This window comes from Carassius gibelio, chromosome A23 (assembly GCF_023724105.1).
Source record: "Carassius gibelio isolate Cgi1373 ecotype wild population from Czech Republic chromosome A23, carGib1.2-hapl.c, whole genome shotgun sequence".
Classification (NCBI taxonomy): domain Eukaryota; kingdom Metazoa; phylum Chordata; class Actinopteri; order Cypriniformes; family Cyprinidae; genus Carassius; species Carassius gibelio.
The window spans coordinates 2,029,857-2,043,490 of record NC_068393.1 but is presented as its reverse complement, the minus strand read 5'-3'; the positions used below and the strand labels follow the sequence as shown (position 1 = coordinate 2,043,490).

The window sequence follows — 13,634 nt, the reverse complement described above, 5'->3', positions numbered from 1 at the left end:
CTCCCTTCCTCCCATCTACCTCTCTTTTAGAAAAAAGTTCCTTATAAAAAGCACAAACATACTTAAATATGTTTTCTTTCCCTTTAACCTCTCCTTTCTCTAACATAAACCCATCAATTATTTCCCCTTTTTGTTTCTGTTTTATTGTTTGAAAAAAATATTTAGTTACTTTTTCATCTTTTTCCCTTTCTTCTATCTTTGCTAAAAATGCAAACTCCTTTGCCTTTTTAGTATAGTACCTTTTAATTTTCCCTTTTATCTCCACAATTTCCTCCTCTCTCACCTCTAACCCTCCATTTCGATTTGCCATTATTTTTTGCAATCTGTTATTGTCCCTCCAGATCTCCTTTCTTTCCTGTCTTCTTTTCTTTTCTGTATATCTTATGCAAAAACCAGCTATTTCTATTTTCAACACTTCCCACCATTCTAAAAGTGATACATACCCCACTTTAAACTCTTGCCATAATTTGTAAAACTCTTTAAATTCCTTTTTAAAGATATCATCTTCCAGTAAACTAATATTCATTTTCCAATAACCCTTACCCATATTTACCTCATTATTTACTATTGTGACTAACACCATTTCGTGATCTGAACACCAACATGGTAAAATCCTCAACTCTTTTATTTCTATCCCATGTGTTATAAAAAAATAGTCTAGTCTACCTCTATTCCCCCTCGTATTACCCCATGTAAACCCTGAATCGTCTTTATTACCTTTCCTATATGCATCCTGTAAGGAATGCTCTTTTAATTCCTTTTTTAAATAAATCCCTGAAAAGTCAACTTCCCCATTTTTTTCCAAACTATCCAAAGTTATATTAAAATCTCCTCCCATTATTACACATTTATTGGTATCCCACAAAATTGGTAAGTTTTTGAAAAAATCCAATCGTTTACTTCTAACACAGGGTGCATATACATTAATAAAGCGAAATCTATACTCACCCCATCGTGCATCTAAACATTGTAATCTCCCCGGCACCAGTGATACATAGTTCTCTATCATAAATCTATTATTCTTAAACACAATCCCCAGCCCATCCGAATGCACATTCCCAATACTCCAATATGAAACCCCAGCAGTCCATTCTTTAGTGAAAGTTATTGTATCTTCTTCACCCTTCAGATGACACTCTTGTAGGAATGCCACCTCAAAGTCCATGGATGACAAGGAAAAAAACAAAGCACCCCTCTTTCCAGCATCTTTCAGACCTCTCACATTGAGGGATACAAATTTCAAGTCCGTCATTTATGAAGATCAGCAGGTAATGTTTTCTTTTTCTTTCCATTTCCTTTCCCATTGTCTGTCTCTTCTATAAACCCAGTGGTCCCTCTAAAAAACTCCACATCTTCCCTCGATAGGTAACCACCAGACAGCAACCCTGCCTCCACTACCTCCACCTCCTCCTCCGATGTTGATAAAGGAGGCACTATCGGGGATCTAGGCATCGATGACACACCCGCAATCTCAGGTAAGCCCAAAGACCCCTCATCATCCATCCGATGATCCAATGCACTAAACAAATTTGATATCTCTATCTTGTTTTCTTCCTCGTTTCCTTCTAATTTCCTTTTATTTTATTTAAGAGCAAACTTCCAAGACTCTTCAGCTCCTTGCTCTTTCTCATCCTCAGTTCTGTCACCCCAGGAAGTATTGATTTTATGGTGGAAGGTGTCTGAAATCACTGTATCTTGTAACTCACCACCCTCCTCTTCCATTTTCTCCGACTCCTCAATGGCTGGATTTGTTAGCTCAGCTGGGACAAGGCCTGAAACAGAGCTCCTTGCTGAAACCTCTCTCACACCCTCTATTATTTCTGTATCTGTGGGTGAACCTATATGGCTTACTTCCTCATTTTGGCCAGTAGAAACTCCATGGTATGCCTGTATTTCCTTAATAACAACCTCAATGGGCCTAAGGTCTGTTCCTTCTTCTCCTCTTGCTGCACTGGCATACGTTCTTTTTCGTTTTGGGCATGTCTTGAAGAGATGATCAGTAGCCCCACACTCTTTGCACACTTTAGGTTTTGGACACTCCGAAGCAGCATGACCCGGATCTTTACAATTCAGACATCTTATATTGCACTGGTATTCCAAGTGTCCAAATTCCTGACATCTCCTACAATATTGAGGCTGACCAGAATACACTATGTATCCCCTTACCCCTACAATCTTAAAACTGGCCGGAGGATGATGATAACCCTGAAAACCAGCTGGGTCCTCGTTGAGTAACACTTGATACTGCCTTTGTCCATTCCACACCCCAAATCTGTCTCTTCTGTACCTTGCCGTAGATATTATTCTTACATGGTTTCGAAGAAAAGATTCCACCTCTTCATCTTCCATGTTCATGTCAAACATATTGATTGACAAAATCCGGAAATTATTTCTCCCCAAAGACTGCATTCGAAACTTATCCAGAGGATGCTCACCTTCCTTTTCTCTGAACTTTTCCAAAAATCCCTGGAACAAAATACTGTTTTTCATCGTGACATCAAAATACTTGTCTTTACCATTTCTTTGAATTCCAAGAATCCCCGGAGGCTCAATCTTCAACACATCGATGATGACTTTTTGGATGAATTCCTCCCTTTCTGGCATTTCTTCTTCTCTGGATCCTTCCCAGTAGAGTCTTGTCGTGTTCTTTATCCTTCTCTCAAAAATTCCTTCCGCCATCTCTTCACCACTCTTTCTCAAAACTTTAGCCTCCAAGTACTGCGGTCATGCCACTTGCACTTGATCTTAGCCAAAAGGCCGAGAAGCGATGCTGCTAAGACGCAGCAGGGAGGAAGCCGGACACGGCGATGCCCATCTCGGCTTTGGTAAGTTTTGGGAGACCTAAAAACGCTGGGGGATGGTACCCTGATAGCACACATACATCTAGGAGACGTCTATTTGACATATGAATTTACATCTGCAAGATGTAGTTTTAAGGCTGTTTGCTCATCTGCAATACGTCTATTGGACGTCTCCTTTTAGCAGTGTTTGGAAGGTTACTTTGGAAATGTAATAGGTTACAGATTACAAGTTACCCTGTTTAAAATGTTATAGTAGTATAACTTTTTCAATTACTTTATTAAAGTAATGTAACTAATTACTTTTGAGTACTTTTAGATTACTTTTCTAAATTTGTGAAAATTAAATAATAATGAATAAAAACATATACATCAACTCAAATACAGTTATCTAATAAGCATGTGTCATTCCTGTATAATAAACTCCTGAAACATTGTTTTTTTAAACTGCTGTCTCTTTGTATATGATATGATAGGTAAAATGCATGACGTGACACAGAGCAGTTCTAGAAATTATGTTTATGTGCTCATGTACTCCTATATTGAGGCGGCAGAGGCTGACAACACTGAAAGCTTCAGTAGGCCTATGTGTATTAAATGAAACTGCATGTTTTTGCCATTAATTTACAGGAAGGGTGGACTAGGAAAAAAAAAATTCTGTTAAAATTCTGGAAATTATTAGGGCGTATGTCTCAGAATAGTCAGTGCAATTTGGGAAAGAAATCAGTGAAATCTGGATGTGGATGTGTGTAAATATTCAAATGTAATTGCCTTTGTAATCGTTAAAAATTTCATAAGTAACTTTAATTTAATTACTAATTTTTTCTTCGTAACTGTAACTAATTACAGTTACATTCATTTTGTAATTAAATTACGTAATGCTGTTACATGTAACTAGTTACTCCCCAACACTGCCTTTTAGATGTCAGATAGATGTCAATTAGATGTCAATTAGATGTCTTTTAGATGTTTATGATTTAGAAGGTATATAAAACTGACATCTGAAAGGCGTATGTCAGACGTTTGTAGATGGCAGATGCTTTCCAGATCAACAGTTCTTTAACAGACATCTTGCAGACGTAAGTGTGCTATCTGGGTAGTACCCTCCCCTGTCTACAACGTCACCGGGCCTCGTCCGGATCGGCCTGACGGAAAGTACGTGATCGCTCGTAACTCCCAAACGGTTGGTCGCAGAGCCACGTGCCTTATGTCACCGGAATCCTTGGCTCGAGCCGAACGAGACGCAGGTCTCAGATTGGCCCATCGCTCGGACGAAATTTTCGGGTATTTTGGATTTTGTCGAAAACCTTCTTTTGCAACCTGGCGCCAGGTATTTGGCCCAGTCCCACCCAAATCAGCACAGAAAGCTTCTCTGGAGTCTGAGTGTCAATAATCATCCAAAAAAAGAGGAAATTTCCATTCACCTTGGCGAGGGGACCTCAAAACGTGCTAAGGTGGCGTGTCCGAGGTGGCTCGAATGGCTATAACTCCAGGAAGGAGTGAGATCCCTTCACCCAAATCGGCACACCTGTGCAGGGGCTCAGTCCGAGGCCAGGTGAAAAAGGGCGCGGCGACAGGGCACTAGGTGTCGCTGTAAGTGACAACAAAATTAATACGAATCGAAAAAAAGGACAACCAAACAACATGGAGACAGTTACAGCTAGGCTGCAGTCAGTCCAATCTACTTTCAAAGTAAGGTCTGCGCTATGTTCGAACTAAACTACCCCCCAGGGTCCGATTTTTCAAGAGCGCAAGTGACTTTGTTTCACAGGCGCACAACACATATCTCGCATGTGACAGAACTCCCCATTCTGAAACGAAAATAAATAAAAAACTGTAAAAACCTCTTCTGCTTTGTTTCACCAACAATTTCAGGGGAGAGCGCGAACGCAGTCCCCCACTACCATAAATTATGCAGTCGAGATTCCCGCATTTGGGGAATTCGCAGGGGTCAGCATGGCCGGAGTGCAATGGACAAGCCTCGCCCTGGGTGAACCGCCTTCTTGATCATGGTGTCTCCCCTGCCAGGTAAGTATGAAGGCCCAGGCGGTCAGCCAGAGGTGTGATTTGCATTTCTACCATCCTCACCAACGGTTAGCCCTCCGCCCCCCCTCCAGGAAAGGAAGGACGGGTGCCTTCCGTTACTGGCCTGGAAACTGCCAAGCTCATGGGCCGGTGCTTCCCAACGCCAGTTTTAGATGACTCTCTTTAAACAAACACACCTGATTCGATGCGTCACCTCGTCTGTGAAAGACTTCAAGACCTCAGGTGGGTGCATCGTTAGTGGAAGACTCCAAGACAGGAAAAAGATCAGGAAAAAAGTTTGCAATAAACCACAGCATCTGCAATGGCAGCTCTCATTCCTTCTTCTGCTATGCAAAAAGGGAAAGCACACCGTTCCTGGAGACACTGCAATACCAGGCCGATGCATGGAGTGGACGGAGCAAGCCCCGGCTCCAGCTCCGTGATCTAAAAATCCATTTAATATGTAGTCCCCGGATGGGGGACGTATCAGATATTAAACTGATAAGAACAGATTTTTTTCCTTTCGAAAAAGTTTTATTGTCACCATTTACATTTTTTCCATTTGCATTTTTTCTTTTTCACACAACATTTTCTTTTTAATCACACATTAAAACAAGCAATATAATATATAATAAATACACATGGTAAAATGAAAGAAACAATCATTGTTAAAAAGCATTTGATTAAAACCACAGTGTTTTGCTTGTTTTTAAAAGTCCATTATTGAGGTGTGTTTAAAAGGTGCGGTCAGTTCCAAAAGTAAAATACAAATTTTTAAAAAAGCAAACAAGCCTCGTATATATATATATATATATATATATATATATATATTAGGGGTGTAACGATATGCGTATTCGTATTGAACCGTTCGGTACGAGGCTTTCGGTTCGGTACGCGGTACGCATTATGTACCGAACGGTTCGTTGGACTAATTAATTAAATTTGGAAAATAAAAAAGGTGTGTGAAATATAATGTTATGCGTTCAACAAGGTAGCCCAATAACCCAAACGACGTAACAGGCAACGCCCCTGACACCCCCGAAGAAAAAAAAAAACACACTTATATGTTTATGTTAGGCTACTCAGTCAGGCGCTCGCTCACTCAGTACGCGCTGGAGGCTCGGTACCACGGAGCCCCGCACGTCACCTGTAGGAGAGAAAAAAAATCAATCCGTGGCGACGGTTTTGCAATCCGTCCCCTCAGTTTATAAACCATCCTCATGAATTAATAAACTGTTCACTCGGTTTAACAAATCGTAACCACGGATTAACAAACCGTGCCCACGAATTCCCAATGCGTGCGCTCAGATTGTGTAAACCGTACCCTCGGTTTTTGAATCCGTACCCACAAATTCATAATCCGTGTGCACGCTTTCGCAATCCGTTCCCTCGGATTTGAAAACTGACACGCATTTTACACTTAACAGTGAAACATGCATCTAACTCCGGCAGGTGGGGTGAGGTGGGTGGAGCTTAGTATAATAAAATCACAAAAATAAGTCTTCATGTTAAGAAAGAATTGTACACAAGCATTTCCAAAACTGTCAAAGGTTATTTAAAAATAAAGCAATTCACAAATTATTTTATGACAAACATTTTTACTGTCTTGTACTCATTTATTTAGCCTACAAATTAAAATTATAAAAAATAACTTTATTTTTATTTGTATCATTATTATATATTATTAAACAGGTTATGCATAAGAATCTTTTATCCAAAATAACTTACAAAAGAGGAAAAAATTACTCCAGAGTCAGTCACAATGCCAGGTTTATTGCACAATAATAATCAAGTGCTATTATAGATTATCAGCAATTGAACAAGATTTTAATGCGCATCTTTCTTATTAAATCTTTGTATTCCACCTCGTACTACACTTGATAGAGAATCACTTAAGGCACTTTGCTGTAAACCTATTCCACATAATAATATTCAATAAAACTGTATGTTAACACGTAGGAGTTTGCTGCATGAATCCGTGAGTACGGTTTACAAATCCGAGGGAACGGATTGCGAAAGCGTGCGCACGGATTATGAATTCGTGAGTACGGATTCAAAAACCGAGGGTACGGTTTACAAAATCTGAGTGCACGGATTGGAAATTCGTGGGCACGATTTGTTAAATCGAGTGAACAGTTTATGAATTCGTGAGTACGGTTTATAAACTGAGGGGACGGATTGCAAAACCGTCGCCACGGATTGATTTTTTTTCTCCTACAGGTGACGTCCTGGGCTCCGTATACGGACATTACCGCAGCGAATGGTGCATTTACGTTATAGCCGCGGATATGAGACCTTACTCTGTAGTGGAAAACGCAGGTTTTAAGAACATGCTTAATGTAATTGAGCCCCATTACAATATTCCTTCACGAGCCCATTTTAGCCAGACCGTAATTCCTGCTTTGTTCCAAAAAACATAAGCCCAAATAGAGAACCAACTGAGTAAAAACACACTCAATATAAAGAGTTATAGAGTTCAATATAAAAAGTTACATCTTTGTATTTGTTCATAACTACTACAACAATATTACATTTAATTTGTAAAAAAATTTTATAAGGAGCTATTTTTGTTTTATACAGTATGCTGCTAAGAAAACACCATAGAAGATGGGTAAAGAATAGCTCCATCATTGTTCAATGTAAAAAACAAAAAACAAAAAAAAAACACATACTTTGTTAGTTTTAATAAATAAAACATTTAAATAAAAATCAAGGAAATTTATCTGCCAATTTTTTCTTTTTGCTGTATCTAAAACGTACCGAACCGTACGGAACCGAACCGTGACATCAGTGTATCGAACCGAACCGAACCGTGAATTTTGTGAACCGTTACACCCCTAATATATATATATATATATATATATATATATATATATATATGTTAATAAAACCTCTTTTATGATAAAACAATAAAAAACACCAATTAAAAATCATCTATTGTGCAAGACCGGGGGTGAGTCCTTATCAAGTGGGTCATCACCCCACTCTCCAGAACAGGGACATGAGATGCTACTTTATGGACTCAGCGGAGATCTCCTCTCCTCCGGCCCGCTGGCCCGCTGTTCCCGTAGCCAGAGTGGTGAGGGTGCATCTACGGGCGGCCAGGGTCGGTGCCTGCCGGGACACTCTCCGTGCGACCCCGGCCCCCCCGTCCGAATATCGTCGTCCGGTACCCCTGCAGCATTGATGTTACCTTTAGCTCGCATGCATGGAGGGTTACCGTAACGCGCTTCCCCACCAGCAGGTTTCTGGTGGCCCAGATGGCATCCTTGATGACGTTGAGGGTGAGCCAGAGCGAGGTAAATTTCTGTGCCGTCAAGTCCTTCAAGCCCCGGCCCACCCCAAGGATGGCGAGCTGGTACCCGAACTGGGCCCCACCCGCTGGTAGGCACGGGAAATACAGGGGGCCGGTCTTGGCCCACAGGTCCCGCGCAGTGCTGCACTCCCAGAGCAGGTGGTGGACGGTCTCCGGGGAATTGGAGCCGGACCGCGGGCAGATGGGGTTTTTGGCCATGCCTCTGGAGTGCATAACCGCCCTGACCGGGAGGATCTCATGAGCCACCATCCACGATAAGTCCTTGTGCCTGTTCTGGAGAACAGACAAGTAAAATCAGAGGTAAAATCACAGATTTAAAAATTAAAACCTTGCCTTCCATCGTCATCTGTCTTAGTCCCCAAAACCCCAGTCTTTTCCTAACTTTCCCTAACAAGTCAGTCCAGTTTTCCCGTCCACCCCCGTCTTTATCAAATTTAACGCCTAAAATCTTAAAATCGTTGTCTTTAAAAACCAAATCAATACCGTCACACCCATGGGCAGTGAAAGGGTGCAAGACAGCATCATGTGATCAGAGAAAAAAAGGGGGGTTAATGTAGCATCGGTTGGCGGGCAGTCCCTTGTAAACACGTAGTCGATTCGAGAGGCTTTGGTACCATCACCACTGAACCAGGTGAAGCCCTCCTCTCTTTGATGCAAAATTTTAAAACAGTCGACTAAATTAAAATCTCTGACTAAACCCTGCAATAAAACCAATGTTTTGTCCACTCTGAAATCCTCCCCTACCCTTTTCCTGTCTGTTTTAGATAAAACACAATTAAAATCCCCTGCTACCATTAGGGGAGCCCTACCTAGCATGTGGGGTTGCAAGTCTTCTAAAAGCTCATATCTTTCGTTCTTTTCCGTAAAACCATATACATTAAGAACAATAAAATCCCTGTCTAAAAAGGTCAGATTTACTAAAAGTGCCCGGCCTTGCCTCACCACAGTGCTGCTCTTCACCAAGATGTTAGGATTATTAATTAAAACCGCAACTCCGTCGTTTTTGTTAAAATTTGATCCGCTCCATATGGAGGCTCCTGCGGACCATAGCTCTTCCATTTTTGTGTACCTAGTTAAAAAGGGCAGAGAACACTCTTGTAATAAAAACAAATCTGACTTAAAAGATTTTAAAAGGGACAAAATACTCTGTGCTCTAATGGTGGACCACACACTTCTGACATTGATAGTAGAGATGGTGAGGGCCATGAGCAGTAGGGTTAAAAAGGTATGAGGCATTTAAAACAGAAGACAATAAAAAGACTACAAAAATATGATTAAAATCATGTTACATCTTGTAGCATTTGTCTTTCCTTTTCCCCAGATGAGCTGAGGTCAGGAGGGCAAATGCCTGTCGCTTCAGAGGCCACAGAGGGAACCTCTTGTGGCTCCTTTGGCGATGATGCTGTTAGCTTAATGTGCAAAAAGGAAACCTCATTTGGGGACTCTACGGGCCACATGCGCTCCAGATCTACCGAGTCGGAACTATCGAGCTTATATGCTGCCCTAGATTTTTTCTCCTCCGTTACAATCAGAGGAGACCCCGCAGGTCTTTTTTGCACCTGAGCATTAGGGAGTGAACACTCTGTCTCACTCCCGGTGGATTCTTCCACCCCATCCGAAACTGTTACCAGTGATTCTTCCTCACTTTCCTCTCCTTCCATTACCACTTCCTGTTCCGTTGCCTCCGCCCCTGTGGCCGCCCCACTTCCTCCTTCCTGCCCAATCCCTGAGGCCGGCTGGGAATTTGAAATTCCCGCCAAAACCTCAGGGACCGCCTCCTCTCTCCTTTGTTCCTTCGTTTGTTGCCCATGTGGGGCGGCCATTTTTAGCTTGTTGGCAAAACTTTTAGGGCAGTCTCTGTAGAGATGGTTTGTTTCTCCACAAAGATTGCACCGTCTGCCATTGGTACAGTCATCAAAACTGTGACCAATTTCTCTACACTTCCCACAGATTAACTCTTGGCATGCTTCAGCTAGATGACCAAACCTTCCACACTTTCTGCAGAGTTTGGGCATTCCTTGATAATGTATGTAGCCTCTGTTCTCTCCGAGCACAATCATGGAAGGCAGATGTTTCAGGCCCTGGTAGCCCCCAGCGTCTTCCCATTGTTTAATGGGAATTCGCCAGGAGCATGTCCAAATGCCATCTTCATCTAACACTTTGACAGGCTGGCCTCGAACAGTGCAAAATCTACCCAACCAAACACAAATATCATCTCCAGTCACGGTTTCATTGAACATCCTGACAATCACAGTTTTAAGTGTGTTATCAGAAAGTTTCTCAACAGTGAACATGGAGAACTGGGCTTTAACTGATTCAAACCTTTGCCAAAAGTCATTAAGTAGGGAAGCGGTTTTAAAACTAACATCAAATCCTTTGTTCAAGGGCAGAGTCATCAAACAATTCAGGTCGTCACATTTAAAAGCTAAGGTCTTTTGGATCAGCTTCCTGGAAAAGTCCATACGGGACATTCCCAGGAGCTTCCCCTCACCCTGCCTGAATAAAAAACGCACGCTGTGGTGCCTCCGCACGCCGGCACAGGCAGCCGACATGATGGAGGCACCAACAGCCTAAAAACTTAAAACAACAATAAATAACAAAATAAATAATTAAAAGACCTTACCTTAAAACTTGTTGGAGCCCGAAGCAGCAGAGTTCAATATACCTCTCGAAGTTGTGTGACTCAAGATATGAAAGGATCTCACGAGTCAGGAAACCTCCAAGAGGCGATCGCAGTCTCAACCATCCGACAAGATACTTGATCTTAGCCAAAAGACCGAGAAGCGGTAAGAACAGATTTTTTTTATTTTATTTTTTATTTTTTTTATTTACAATATTTTTCCACTTCACCCCACAAAAACATATATTTCTCTTTTTCCATCCTTATTTTCCACATTTTAGTTTCCATTAACACTTTGTATTTCAACTCATACCACAACTGTTTTGATGTTCTACCTTCTTTTTTCTTTTTTACTTGAGCTTTTCTTTCTTCCCACAATATCTCTTTACCGATACTTATTATGCACCAAATTATTTCCCTTTTTTCAAACTGTACCAACCCTTCTCCTCTTATAATTAAGTCAGGATTCAAAACAATATCTATTATTACTAACCTTAACAATTGTTGTGTTCTTTTCCAAAAACAATGAGCTAAATAACTTTCCCAAAAAACATGTTGCAGAGTCTCAACCCATGAACAACCTCTTGGACAACTTCTAATACATGTGGATCCTTGATTATATAATCTTTCTCTCACCGGCAATCTATTCAATGCTGCCAGCCAATTCAAATCCTTCCTCTCATTACTTAAATCTTTATGTTGAATACATTCCCACTTAATTTTTTTCTTACTCAATTCTGCTTTTTGTGTTACTACCATTTTTCCTTTTAAATCTTGATATAATTGTTTATGATTTTTTAGTAACTCTTTCTTTATACACCCAGGATGTGCTCTTAAAAACAAAATTAACTTTTCATATTGCCAAGGTCTACTATCAGCCTTTGGTCCTCTATTGTCTAAGGGAACAATTTTCCTTAAAGGCAAAGCTGCCCACAATTTTACAAAATACGTAGCTTTATGCTGCACATTGTCTATTAGTATCTTACATAAAAAACAAACGTACAGTACTTCTAACTTTAAAGGAATACACACCACCTCTCTACCTCCCTCTTCTACCTCTAGGTACATCTGTTCCCTCTTAACAGGTTCGTACTTCCCTCCCCATATAAATGAAAAGACCAACCTAGTCAAAATTAATTTACTTTTGGTAGGAATTGGAAAGATTAGGGCTAAGTAAATCAAACTAGACAACAGGTCTATCTTAACTACTAACCCCTTCCCCGTAATGCTAAGCTTTCTGCACTTCCAAATATTCAATTTCTTTTTCACCCTCTCAATTTTTTCCTCCCAATTTAATTTAGCCGAATCTTTATGATAAAATTTAACCCCTAAAATTTTGATTCCCGTAGGACACACCGAAAAACCATACCTCACTTCTTTCCTTCCTTTCCATTTTCCACAATACATTAATGTTGATTTGGCATGGTTTATGGCCGAGCCAGTAGCTGCACAATACATTCCCAATATTTGTACAATTTTCTCCAGCCCTCTATCTGTAGATATAAATACAGTTGTATCGTCTGCATACTGAGCTACTTTTACCCGTTCACCCAAACCTCCTGGAATGTGTACTCCCTCAATGTGTTGCTCATTCCTTATTCTTTCTGCCAAAGGCTCTATAAACAAGACATATAACAATGGAGACAGTGGACATCCCTGCCTCACTCCACCCTTTTGTTCAATCGGCTCACTCAAAAGCCCATTTATCTTCACCCTACTATATACTTTATTATATAGGACATTTACCCATGAAATAAACCTTTCCCCAACATTCATTTTCTCTAACACTTTAAATAAAAATTCATGATTAACCCTATCAAAGGCTTTCTCCTGGTCTAGACTCAGTATGCAGAAAGGCAGATCCCTCTCCTCCACCCAGCTAATGATATCTCTTATGAGTAATAAATTCAAGGAGCCAGACCTTCCCTTAACCCCACAAGTTTGATCTGGATTCACTAATACTGCCATCACCTCCCGTAACCTATTTGTTAAACATTTGCTTAGAATTTTATAATCAGTTGTTAATACATTTATTGGTCTCCAATTTCTAATATCTTTTTTTTCACCTTTCTTGTGGATTAAGTGTATAACCCCAGTGCTCATAGACCCAATTAGCTTACCTGTCTTATACACCTCCCTGTATACCGAAACCAAATCTCTTTTTATTATGTCCCAGAAGCACCCATAAAACTCTTTAGGCAACCCATCCCCCCCTGGTGTTTTATTTCCTTTCATGGAAGTAAGGGCTGCTTTAATTTCCTCTTCCTTAATCTCACCTTCTATTCCCTCTCTATGTTCCTCGGATAAAGCTCTCTTTATACCTCCCAATAATTCCTCTCCCTTCCTCCCATCTACCTCTCTTTTAGAAAAAAGTTCCTTATAAAAAGCACAAACATACTTAAATATGTTTTCTTTCCCTTTAACCTCTCCTTTCTCTAACATAAACCCATCAATTATTTCCCCTTTTTGTTTCTGTTTTATTGTTTGAAAAAAATATTTAGTTACTTTTTCATCTTTTTCCCTTTCTTCTATCTTTGCTAAAAATGCAAACTCCTTTGCCTTTTTAGTATAGTACCTTTTAATTTTCCCTTTTATCTCCACAATTTCCTCCTCTCTCACCTCTAACCCTCCATTTCGATTTGCCATTATTTTTTGCAATCTGTTATTGTCCCTCCAGATCTCCTTTCTTTCCTGTCTTCTTTTCTTTTCTGTATATCTTATGCAAAAACCAGCTATTTCTATTTTCAACACTTCCCACCATTCTAAAAGTGATACATACCCCACTTTAAACTCTTGCCATAATTTGTAAAACTCTTTAAATTCCTTTTTAAAGATATCATCTTCCAGTAAACTAATATTCATTTTCCAATAACCC

At 40.3% G+C, this 13,634-nt stretch overlaps 1 protein-coding gene, 1 non-coding gene and 1 pseudogene across 6 annotated transcripts in view; all 3 read right to left on the bottom strand.

Moving 5' to 3' along the window:
- The window catches only part of LOC127944816 (uncharacterized), a 155,586-nt gene that overhangs the window by 50,186 nt on the left and 91,766 nt on the right, over nt 1-13,634 (bottom strand). Inside the window, exon 5 of one of the 5 annotated variants that reach the window (XR_008150441.1) lies at nt 7,698-7,714. The exons of the other annotated variants lie outside the window; for them this stretch is intronic. The gene's annotated coding sequence lies outside the window, so the exon portion shown is untranslated. Of the gene's footprint in view, nt 1-7,697; nt 7,715-13,634 lie in introns of those variants that run through there. 5 annotated transcript variants of the gene reach the window in all.
- LOC127945365 (U1 spliceosomal RNA) lies at nt 4,671-4,834 on the bottom strand. The gene has a single exon (XR_008150700.1). It is a non-coding gene; the product is annotated as a U1 spliceosomal RNA (small nuclear RNA).
- Nucleotides 5,183-5,359, bottom strand: LOC127945613 (uncharacterized; annotated as a pseudogene).